The sequence below is a fragment of the Lathyrus oleraceus genome, chromosome 6, assembly GCF_024323335.1.
Source record: "Lathyrus oleraceus cultivar Zhongwan6 chromosome 6, CAAS_Psat_ZW6_1.0, whole genome shotgun sequence".
NCBI classification, from domain to species: Eukaryota; Viridiplantae; Streptophyta; class Magnoliopsida; order Fabales; family Fabaceae; genus Lathyrus; species Lathyrus oleraceus.
Genome location: NC_066584.1, coordinates 434,855,388 through 434,868,204, shown reverse-complemented (window position 1 = coordinate 434,868,204; position 12,817 = coordinate 434,855,388). Strand labels below are relative to the sequence as shown.

At 37.3% G+C, this 12,817-nt stretch overlaps 1 non-coding gene across 1 annotated transcript; it reads right to left on the bottom strand.

Moving 5' to 3' along the window:
- Positions 1 to 10,985: 10,985 nt before the first annotated feature.
- Positions 10,986 to 11,092, bottom strand: LOC127099230 (small nucleolar RNA R71). Its single transcript, XR_007793759.1, has one exon. It is a non-coding gene; the product is annotated as a small nucleolar RNA R71 (small nucleolar RNA).
- Between the last annotated feature and the right edge of the window lie 1,725 nt (positions 11,093 to 12,817).

The window sequence follows — 12,817 nt, the reverse complement described above, 5'->3', positions numbered from 1 at the left end:
TTGCTTGCTTTAGGGTGATCTTGGAAATCCTAATTCATGAATATTTGGACTAGTTGGTCATTGAGGGTTGATTCATCCCTTGGCAATGGTTTAGGGGCTTGATATGTGTTTTCTGATACTTTGATCTAATGCTTTGTTTCATCCAAGTTTATTCATGCTTTCATTTATAGGCATAGTCATTTGATTCATTGCTTGTGGTGCATTCATATTCATACTTTCATAATGCATCAGCTATTTCTTATTGTGGATTTACTAGTTCATGATTTCATTTACATCTAAGATCCATGGAACCTTAGTCCATTGTTGCATTCAAATGTATCAATACATGAAGAAAAAACTACAATTTTGCCATGTTGACCAAAAGTTGACTTTTTGTCAACTGTGGACTTTTGGTCAACTGTTGACTTTTGGTCAACCAATTGACCAAAGTCAACTATATGACCATTGACACTTTCCAAGTCCTAACTTATGTTCATGTTCACTTTTAACCATGTTCATTATAAAGCCCATTTCTTTATTTTGTTCGTTTTCATTTTAGACCCTATTCTTCTTTCACCTTCTAAACCATTTTTATCCTATACCATACATAAACCAATTCAATTTCAATATGTGTAATCAACCACTCAATTTCTCTTCAAACCATACAATGTTGTATTAAACCATTAGTTCAAATTACAGCATAAGTCATACATTCACTTCTCCATTTTTATTAACCTGTAACCATCAAATTTCCAATTCAACCATACATACATTCATTTTCAATTTCATAAACAAATATATCCAACAATTCTGAGCATTTCAATTCCATAAACCATAATACATTCACATTTCTATTCTAATTACATCCAATTAAAAACCACAACCACATATGTGTCAACATAAACATTACAAAAAAGTATTTGAAGTTACAAGATTGCATTCCAAGCATTCCAATCCACAAGCGAAACCAATGTCCATTCATAGCCTTGCATTTCCATGTAGTTCTTGCATCATGAACCAATAACAAAATTGTACACTTGTATATGCCGATCATGAGCCAAACACACGGCAATCGCACTTCCACCAGATTTTGGAACAGCAACAATTGCAGCAGGTAGAGCATCCTGCTGCAGTGGCTACAATCGTCGATACAAACTAGTGTCGTTGAAACCGTGACCTCCCGCCTATAGCAAATCAAACCGCACCTACGTCGAATGTATGTATAACCTGCGCGTGAAACTGAGAAATTCAATAAGAACTCAGTATCCATTAAACCCCTCTAACCTGCAATTACAACAACTATTAACCAGCATCCCCATGACTAACAGAACTTATAAACTAACCAATTATGCATGAGTAATTTGTAAAATCCGGCATGGATACTTCAAAGGCAATGTTGACAGCATCACTATATCCTGTTCATCCACACAAACACATAACCATAGAAGATCTCATCTTAACAAACTTCAATTCAAGACCAAACAGTTTTCCTTTAAAATTAATAAAAAAAGGCCAATTCCATCATAGAGGTTTCATGTAGAAGTAGTAGGATTAATGACATAACAGGAGGTTCCTTTTATTTACTCATTCCATTTTGAACTCCAATTTCATTTAGATTGGAATTCCTAACCAACCTAGGTAATTAGCAGGTAACATAATTAATACTATAATAGAATTTCCATCTAACTTTTAACCTCCAACTGTCTAACCGCTTTATAACTGAATCAAACTAACCTAACAAACTAACAAACCCCTAACAAACAGAATAAAACCAATTTTCACTTATCCTATTTAAATTACCATATAATTCAACCTGGCTGAAAATCGCCGCAATCACTAGCAAAAACAACTTAGCCAGGCATCATTAATACTGAACCTGAGCCACAACCATTTCGATGGTTATATCCCCTCGCTTCACACCAACCATAACCGCAAAATACGATACTTCCAAGACCTGCATAACCCAAACCATAACAGTCATTAAGCTGCCTTTCAAAACCTTAAAACCATTTTAGAAACACAGATTCATCACATAGTTAACATTCCAGAAATGATTGAGCCTATGTTACATGAACAATGTTGCATTTACAAGGTTCCTAACCATCTTTTGAAGTTGAATGAAGAAGCTTTTACTCCAAAGTTCATCTCAATAGGTCCTTTTCATAGCCACAATCCTGAGCTAAATCAAGAGAAGCAGAAACCGAAGCTAAGCTACCCTGCATAATGAAAGACCATGTTGCAATTCACTCAACCCGTGTTAATAATCGAAAAGCTTTGCAAATAACTAAAATTTTTATTTTCACCAAGTTTCACTGCAGTAAAAACAAAGTAAGTTAGCAAGGCGTTAAGATTCAACAAATAACCCAAAAGGGTTTGAGACAAAGTAGAAGAAGAAAGTGCACGGTTTGTATTACCGTTTCTGAATTAAACGTCAAATGAGGCAGACCAAAATTGGAACACCTTAAAGCACTTCCAAGAGATACCCTTTTGGATCTCCATAAGCTAGCTCAGAACCCTAAGTTGTTGAGTATAAAAGGAGCGAAGCGGAGAGGCGAAGAGGAGCGACGACGAAAACCCTAATTTTCCAAACGGCAAAAAAAAACCTAGAGAGAAAAGTGAGAGCGGCGACGACTGAAAACCCTAAAGACCTTGAGGTGAAGGGAGGAAGATTTAAGCATCACCGTCGAACCACCGCCGAAGGTGAGCATTATTGTTTGATTTTCTTTGAGAGTCACGATTTTCGCATTTAGAGTGAGAGTAGGGTATTGAGAGTAGGGAGTGCGAGCGATTGAGAGATGACGAGTAAGATTGAGGGAGTGGGAGCTTCTTCGTGAGGACGATGAATGAGCGTTCTGGGTTTACTATGTATTCTCTCACGTTCCCAGTACTCTTCTTTTATTTATTTTTTAAAAACAAGCATTTAAACCATTTAAAACTTAATATGTTTAGTCTTCCCTTGCACCTTTTTATTAATTAGTGTCTGTTAATATACTGTTTTGTGTTCCCTATCCATTAATCTCTTTTGGTTAAACCAAACAGCCAGGTGGCTAGGGTTACGTTTTGGATTCCTCCATCGTTTTAATTAGTTGTCCATTAACAGTAGCCCATCTTATTTTAATTAGTTTTTATTCTAAACTATCTTCAGCTATCCCTGTTCATATATTCAAGTTGTTATTAAGGTAACAAATGACCATAAGTGGCCTAGTGGAGAGAGAGCAGTTTCACTTTTTTTAGTGGGATGGGTTCGATACTTGGGAGTGGCATATTTCCATATTTTAATTTTTTTATGCTTACTATTTCATTTAAATTTTTATAATTTCTTGCTCTTTATTTTACTTTTATATTTTTATTAATTTAATTTAATCGTTATTTAGTTGTTTAGATTTTTAAATGATTACTTTAAAGATTTAATTAATGGTTGACTTTCCGATATTGGGTTTTATTCGATTAGTCGATTTTTTGTGTGTTAGTTAATTTAATTAGATTATTGGTATCCATGTTCATATCTTTACACATGTAAATAATCACATTCAAATTCACTAAAATTTTCAATTTAAATTTCACTAACTTTCCATAGTTTCAACATTTAATTTCATTTCCTCCCATTTGAATCTAGCATTCTGGTGGGAACTCGATAATATAAATAAAATTAATTCGATATATATAAAATAGTAAAATTAATTGTATCCCTATAATTTTATTTTATTCTTAAACTATCTTTGCAACTCGATTAAATTCGTTTTTTAAAACACGAAAGAAGAGGACCATTCGAATCTTGCATTCCGGTGGGAACCCTCGAATGACCAGTCCTGAGCCTCACGTTTTGGATAAACCGTTCACTCTTTTCTTTCATTCTTAAAACACTTAATAATTAACTTGGACAAAATAAAGGCCGTTGGGATCAAACATTCTGGCGTAACCCTTTGAACATTTGATTCTCACCAAGTGTTCGTTTTCCATTAAATAATTTTCTTAAATAATTCGAATGAAAAAGGACCATTGGAATCTAGCATTCTAGTGGAACCCTAAATTATTAATCTCGGGGCTTATGTCTCGTTCTTAAATATCCGTCTTTCAAAACTAAAAAAAAATACTTGATTCCTACCTAAACACTTTTTCAATAAAGATGGAAATGGAACATGGTGTATACCGTGCACTCCTGAGATTAAGATTTAAGGTGGATGCCTTGCCTATCTTAGCTCTCGCCATCGTCTAAAATTGTCAATGCGGTTTCTTCAAACCCCTTTCTCAATCATACCTCAAAACACTTAATTCTTATGAAACGTTTTTCAAATAAGATGGAAATGGAACATGGTGTATACCATGCAGTCCTGAGACTAGGATTCGAGATGGATACCTCGCTCATCCAAGTTCTCGCCATCACTCAAAAATACATCAAACCAATCAAACTCTTTCTCGCCGCCGTGCGATTAATCGAGAAAACCTTTTTCATAAATAAAAGATATATTGTCTTAAGGTGATGCAAAAAAATGTTTCGGCCACAATTGTTGAGTCGAGATAAGTGACGTTTTTCCGAATGATGATTTGTAAATCCATTCGATGTGTGGTATACGTCCACTCCTCATCTGTTTTGGGTAAAACAATGTTTCGTCAATTAATACAACATAGCTTTCGCTAAAATCGATCAACAAACAAACATTTTTCTACCCAGAACTACGTAAGCCTTGACTTCTCTATTGAGATACGTAGGAGCAGGATTTGTAAATCTTGTCAGGCCCACTAATAAAAAACTTAGGTTTAGTCCTTCGTTAAAAAAATCCAAAAACATCTTCTCTTTTCTTTTGATCCTATTATTCTCTCCCTCATTATAACTTGAGAAGACTAACATAAGCTAACATTCAAAGCGAAACTAACTAAACGGTTCCCGTTGAATACAGCGGACGTGAGGGGTGCTAATACCTTCCCCTTGCGTAACCGACTCCCGAACCCTGATATTGGTTGCGATGACCATATCTTATCCTTTCTTTTAGGGGTTTTATCGATATTTTCCCTTTCCTATTTTGGGAATAAATAAAGTTCGGTGGCGACTTTGTTCAGTCCATCATTGCGAGCGTGCGATTGCGCTTCGCTTTAAAGTCGTATCCCCATTTTTCGAGGTGCGACAGGGGCACATGTTGCATGTACTCCCTCATACCTGACACTTCCATGTGCATTTCGTTCATCTACTCGGTGAGGTCACCCATGTTGAGCTCGGTCCTCTCAACAAAGTCAAGTTGAGTCTCTCTGATCTGATCAATGGTGATCCTCATCTCCTCCTGCTGCCTCTGAATATTCCAAAGTAGCACATCATGGTCCGCATCGACATCATTCCGATGTCTAAGCTCACTTAGGATGTCATCAAGAGCTGTCCTCATGGCGGTGTAGTCATACTCCTCACAGGGCTGATATTCGGATGAGGTACCTGCAAAAGAGTCAGGAAAAGCATGTGTGATGTGTGAATTGGTGCCAGTTTAGGGAGCATCTTTCTCCATATGACCAGGCTCAAGGGCATTAAGATCAAAAGTCCAATTACCGCTCGTTCACACGTCGATGCGTGTGGCGCAAGGTAAGGTAACTCCCCTAACCTCTTGATTACTAATCATCAGAAAATATTTGTCGTTTGGTTTATTCTTGATAAGGCGCATGCTACGACAATAGTCAAGGTCGGCAAAAAGAGTCTATAACGACTCAAGCATAGCCAACTTCGTGCCTAAGTTCAACGCAAGAGCTATATATGTAATCAGCCCTCCAACACCAATAGGACCATTTGTCCTAACACTGGTGGACTGGAAGTGTGTTAATAAGAAGGGTGTTAGGTTAAATTTGGTTTCAGATAAGGCATAATAAATAAGGAAAAGATCTCTAGAATTTATGTCTCTGGTATTTTCTCGACCAAATATAGTGTAGGCCAAAATACGGTGCAGACACCTAATGGGTAGGTTATAAATAGTGGTAGCTTTAAGGCCTTCCCAGTCGGTGGTGGTTTTTCTCGTTAGTTGCTGCAAAAAGTCGAGAGCGCTGAATTCCCATTCGCTCTCTAAAGGGTGTTGGCAAGCATACTCATCTCCATGAGGAAACGAAAATAAATTGGTCATTTGATCTTGATTAATATCATAATTTCTATTGAACATCCTAAAGTGTGCAGTGCCAGTGCTACAGGATCCTTTTATAGGGGTGGTGTACCAAAAAGAACTTAAGAACTCGTAAGTAAGTCGAATATAGGTAGGACTAGTTAAATAGCAAAAGTGAGACATACCTAGGTTATTAACCATCCAATGGACATTGTGATATAAACCTAAATCGCGAAGGGCATCATCATCGGGGTACCCTGTCGCTAAGACGTCCCTATTGAAAAGTTTATGGTATCTTCTCCTTTGATTTTCTCCATTGATTCCCTCGGTGAATGCAATTCCTATATAGTTAATCTCTCTTCTTGGTCTAACTACTCTAGGAGGCATGTTGAACGAAGGGAAAGAGAAATTGGAAGAAAATGTTATGGGTGTTGTAAGGAGAGAAGAGTGAGAGGAAAGGATTGTGAAGTTAGAAAGTGGGTGTTTGTGGATTTTATAATGATTTGGAAGAAGTGGAATGGTTGGGAGTTGAAGGGTTGGAGTTATAGATGTTTAGAGTAGGAAGTTTAACAGATTTAAATGAAGGGTATTGGAAAAACGCGTAGGAGGGAAAAGAAAAGAAAGGAAAATAGTTTGTTTTCCTGATATGGTGATCGCCATTAGGCATATGGCAAACGCCATTTGCCTAAATTGTTGGGCTTTTTATTCGAAGCTAATGGTGAATGCCATTAGCATAATGGAGGACGCCATTAACCTAAAATGCATAATTTTTCAATTTTTTCTTAAGATTACTGCAAGTAAATGCTCCTAAGGCCATAAAACAGTTAGTGGAAATAATTAAAACTAATAGCCATAATTAAGAAGCATAAAATTTGCAAGAACTAAAATAATACGCGATGAAATAAAATAATTGACTGAACTGGAAATTACATTAATTAAAGATAGTAGTAACACATGCTCACGTCGATATATCGACTGTAAAGTAAACAAAAACTAAAAATTAATAAAGGGAAATAACTGATGACAATTAAAAATACTAAACTAGAAAACAGGGAAACTTTAGTACAATCAATCAACACTAGCCATCACTTCAGTTTAAAAGACCGTTGCAAGGAATGAACTTGCTGAAAAACATGATTGAACTGCTCATTAACAACATCCATAAATCAAAGGAGATCCACTCGAAGAGAATTGAATTCTCCTCTAATGAAATCAACTTCAGATTGTAGAGCATGTATAGCAGTGCAAAAATCAACAGGATGAATAATATGATGTGCATCGGAGGCGTGTGAATTAGCATCAGGGAAAATGGCTTTTGGGTTATCATAAGGTTGAGGACTATCAGGAGGTGTAAGAGACTCATCTTGTCCCTCTAAGTTGTAAAACCAGTTATCACGGTTGTGGACATTAGTTTTCTCATGGTTTGGAAGTGTAAAGTTCTAGACTACTTCATTATCTATCGAAAACTCAAACTCCGCCGGTCCTAAATTGGCAATGATGCCTCGGTTGAAACAAAATTTTAGGTGCATGGGACAGATACCTCCAAAAGCATGTAAGCAGTTAAGTGGGTATCTTAGGCCTAAAGCATCACCAATCATGGTTACTAACCCACCAATGATAATAGTACCGTGGGCTTCTCGGGAAATCTTGTCGAGGTTTGCTAACATAAAGGCAGCAACATTCACTGGTCTCCCTTGGGAGGCATAGTAGAGGATAAAAAGTTTGTCCCTAGAAACAACGATAATGTTCTCTTCCTTACCGAACAGGGTATGAGCAAGGATTTTATGAAAGTATCAGATAGCAAGGTTGTGGATGTTTGCGGAAAACATGGTGTAAGGTTCAGGATGATAATTTCCGGTTATGGTTCCCCAAAAAAAGTTAAGGTCCAGGTCTGTAAAGACATCATCAGGGGCAATGGTGTATACATTAGGGCCACTAGGAAATCCTAGTAACTTATCCATCTCAAGGTGGGTGAAATAATACTTGGTTCCGAAGAGCCTAGATATAGCCAGGCCTCTACCAAATCATATTCCTCTGTTAGGGTCATAATAAAGGGAACTCAGGAATTCAAGGATGATCCTACGATATTGGATATACCTCTTCCTCACGGCAAAACTATCCCAACCTACTTGGTTGAGAAAATACATAACACTGTCTCTTAATCCTAAGGTAGTATGGGTCAATCCATCAGGATATATAGAAAGTGTCATTTCCCTCTGTGCTAACATCTCAAAATGGAGCCTCTGATTTTCGCTGCTAAATATAACCTCCATATTGTCAACATGCTCCATACTCCTAAGTTAGTGATAAGTTATCCTAAACTATGTTAGCCTGAAAGTAAACAAAGGTTATACTATTGTTAAAAGGTACCGCATGGAAGTGTTAGAATAGTTAGTAATAATAATAATAATAATAATAATAATAATAACAAACATAGAATAAAAATAAAAAATGAAAATGAAAATGAAAACAACTAAAAATAAATGCTAAAGACTAAAGATCGTGGGTTGCCTTCCACGTAGCGCTTCCTTTAATTTTGGGAGCTTGACATTAATTTGGAACGGTGCTAATATTTTGAAAGAGCGGGCAACTCTTCTAATTTGTAGCTCATGCAGAAATCCTTATTTTCTACATTGTGGTAGTGTTTAAGTCGATGTCCGTTTACAATGAATGGTTGATTAGTTTTACCTCTTATTTCCACAGCTCCGCTTTGGAAAGCTCTCATGACCTCAAATGGGCCAGACCATCTAGAACGAAGTTTGCCTGGAAATAATTTGAGTCGAGAATTAAAGAGAAGGATTGATAACGCGAAAATGTATCGTATATTTGGCTTCATATGCATTGCTTTTTACTTAATTAACACTTATTATTACACAGTATTTTACGTTTATTTCAGGTATTTATAGAATAAGAGATGTATAGGCAAGCAAAGTGGAAAATAGCAAAAAGGAAAGAAAAAGAGAAGAAAATGGAGAAAAATAGAAAGCATGGAGCTCACCACACCAAATGGACATATGTGCCCACCACTCTGATGTGTGGCGCCCGCCACATGACCTAAAGGGAGTGGTGGCGCCCACCACGAAGCTATATAGTGGTGGCTCCCTTCCCACAAAAGGTGGCACCCGCCACGGAGACCATATTAGGATTGTGGCAGCCGCCATCAACCCGATCTCCCTTATTTCTCTCCATCTTTTTAGCCATGACCTCCACATTTTTAGCCATGACTTCCACTTACTTTTTCAACGAACGAATGCTACAATTAGGGAGAGTGGAAGTATATAAAGGAGGGTCGGTTTTCTCACCAAGTGTACAATTTTTTCAGTCAGATTCTTTGGTTAGATTTTCTTAGGCAGTTTCTTACTTTGTAAAAGCAATAGATTCTCCATATCGGGGACTATTGCAATTTATTGTTTAAGCATCTAAAATTTGATTGTAACAGTGTACTCGATTGCCAAAGCTTGCCGATATTGTTTAATTTGAAGAATCAGGATTCATTCCAAGTTCTCGATTTATATTCCAGGTTTTATTTTAATTTCCATTTTAATTACTTATGCCTTATTGTATGCTTCATTATCTGTATACCATGTCTGTTACCAGATCCATGTCCGGCTAAACCTCTAGGTATCAGTATGTAAAGACCGACGAAATGACAGGATTCATAAATAATTGGTGTTGCCTTCTATAAAATATTATTTTCTGGTTTTAGTTTCTTGTTTTATTCAAAACTGTTTTTCGTACGAGAGTACAAAGCAAACAAAGGTTACAGTCAATAAAAACGAGAGTGTGGGACTTTAACCGGATAGCTGAAACTAGGCATTAATCATAAACACAGCGAGAACGCTTTAGGATTGGTTAGAATTTATTCATATTCAGAATTTACTTTTAAATTCATAATGAGACCGCGAGATCCAAGCATTTTGGTTTAAGAGTATGGTCAGAGTCAATAAAAACGAGAGTGTGAGACAAAGTCCTTTTTATAAATAACTTCTACTGAAGAATATTTTGATCAATAAGATTACACCAACTATCTATCGAATCCCCGAAGTTTGATGCGTTACATACTGATATTCCTTTATTCAATATCTTTATTAATATTATGTTTATGTTATAGTTATATTCTCTGCATCCCTCCAATCTTAGAATGTTCCTCAACCTTAGGTTTACATAGTAACATTCGATTATTAGTCCTTTTGGGTTTGATAATCTTTAAAACTACGTGATACGACTGTGCACTTGCAGTCACGATTCCCATAGACTTACTAAGTCGCGGTCAAGTTTTTTGAGCCGTTGTCGGGGACTAATTTAGTCGATATCGTAACTCCAGTGTTGCCCAGTATAGACTAAGGCAAACAATTCTATTTCCCTTTCTAATTTTTCGAGTGTATGCCAAGTACTCGCTCTCAAGATGAGAAATTAAAGCTACCGTTCGACGAACCTGAGCGTTATCTAAAATTAGAACGTCGGATACGAGACTTGATACGAGAACATCGTATCAAGCTAAATCTTCTCGATCCTAATATCCCTATTCCTGAACCAGTTATACAACCAGAGATGGTCGAAGGACCGCATAACCGTCCTCTTAAGTACTATGCAATCCCTTCGCAGGATGAACCACATAACAACATCACTTCCCCTGCCATCGAGGCTAATAATTTCAAGCTAAAACCTTCATTGTTGTCAGCTGTACAACAAAACCAATTTTCAGGTAGTCCCACGGAGGACCCGAACCTACATTTGTCAGTGTTTTTGCAGTATGCATACATAGTGAAAGCAAATGGTGTCAGCCCCGAAGCTATAAGACTATGTCTTTTCCCATTCTCATTAAGAGACAAAGCTAGAGCTTGGCTCCAGTCTCTACCATCCAACTATGTCACTACGTGGAACAAGTTGAAGAAAGTTTTCTTAGCACGATATTTTCCACCTAGTAAGACGGAAATGCTAAGAGCCCAAATAAACGGGTTTAAACAAAAAGATAACGAATCACTTTTTGAAGCTTGGGAAAGATACAAAGACATGATGATGTTTTGTCCACATCACGGTCTAGAAGAGTGGTTGCTCATCCATACCTTTTATAATGGTCTCTTGTACAACACAAGATTAACAATAGATGCCACCGCAGGTGGCGCACTGATGGATAAACCCTACAATGAGGCCTATCAACTTATCAAAAGTATGGCCCAAAATCATTACCAGTGGGGAAGTGAAAGAACCTCCGTAGAGAAACCTCCAATGAAAGGTGGTATGTACGAATTAAGTAGTCTTGACCATGTCAATGCTAAGGTAGACGCTCTTACTCAAAAGATAGACAACTCGACCATAACACCTGCAGCCACCGTGGCTATCGTAGCACCAAACTGCGAGATATGTGGAGTTCCTGGGCATGCTACCCCTGAATGTTAACTTCTGACAGGAGTCTCCACAGACCAGGTGAACTATGCTCAAGGAAACCCTTACTCAAACACCTATAACCCAAGTTGGAAGAACCATCCTAACTTTTCGTACAAAAACAATAATGCATTGTATGCACCTAACCAAGAACCTACTGTACCACAAGGATATCATAAAGCTTACACAAATACTCAAAATGCTCCTAGGAAGTCAAACCTAGAAATAATGATGGAAAACTTCATAGATACCCAAGCCCAAACAAATAAGGATTTCCTAAATCAAAACATACACACTAGTGAGCAAATCAAGCAGTTAGCAAACAAGGTAGATGCTTTAGTCACCCATAACAAAATGTTGGAAACATAAATCTCGCAAGTGGCTCAACAACAAGCACCTACTGCTGCCCCTACAGGCACATTTCCTGGACAACCGCAACCAAACTCGAAAGGCCATGCAAATGCTATTATACTACGAAGTGGGACAGAACTAAACGGACCGACCCTAGAATTCAAAACCCAACCATGCACCAAGACCCTGGTAAGGTAACTGAGAAGGAAGATGAACAAGAGGAAGATAAAAGCAAAGAGGTCGTAGAGAAAGAAGAACCTTATGTGCCTCCACCACCGTATAAACCTTTTATCCCTTATCCTCAAAGACTTGTTAAATTTAAAAGTGTAGGGCAATTTAAAAAATTCGTAGAGCTTCTAAAACAATTGAATATCACAATACCCTTTACGGAAGCCATCACTCAAATGCCCTCATATGCTAAGTTTCTCAAGGAAATCTTATCTAACAAGAAGAAGATAGAGGATAACGAAACTGTTACACTTACTGCTGAGTGTAGCGCCATAATACAAAACAATATGCCTCATAAGCTGAAAGACCTAGGGAGTTTCTCATACCCCGTGTAATCGGAAAGTTTATCATAGACAAAGCATTATGCGACTTAGGAGCCAGTATTAACTTAATTCCCTTGTCATGCAAAAGGCTTAAAATGGGAGAAATAATACCTACTAGGATGTTCGTACAACTTTAAGATCGTTCTGTTAAATTTCCCGTAGGTATGTTAGAAAATGTTCTGGTACGCATAAGACAATTCTATATTCCTACTGATTTCATAATAAAGGATATAAAAGAGGATTCCAACATCCCTATCATATTAGGAAGACCATTCATAGCTATTGTCGGAGCTATTATAGCTAACCTTTGAAGTTGGTGAGGAAAAAGTCGAATTCATTTTGATGCAATTCTTAAAGGCACCAGCTATAAATGATACCTGTTGTCTACTGGATGTCATCGACGAATGTATAAGAGAAGTGGATAATGAACAAACATCATACTCTGAAATACTGAAAATTCCAGGGCCTCCTACTTTTGAA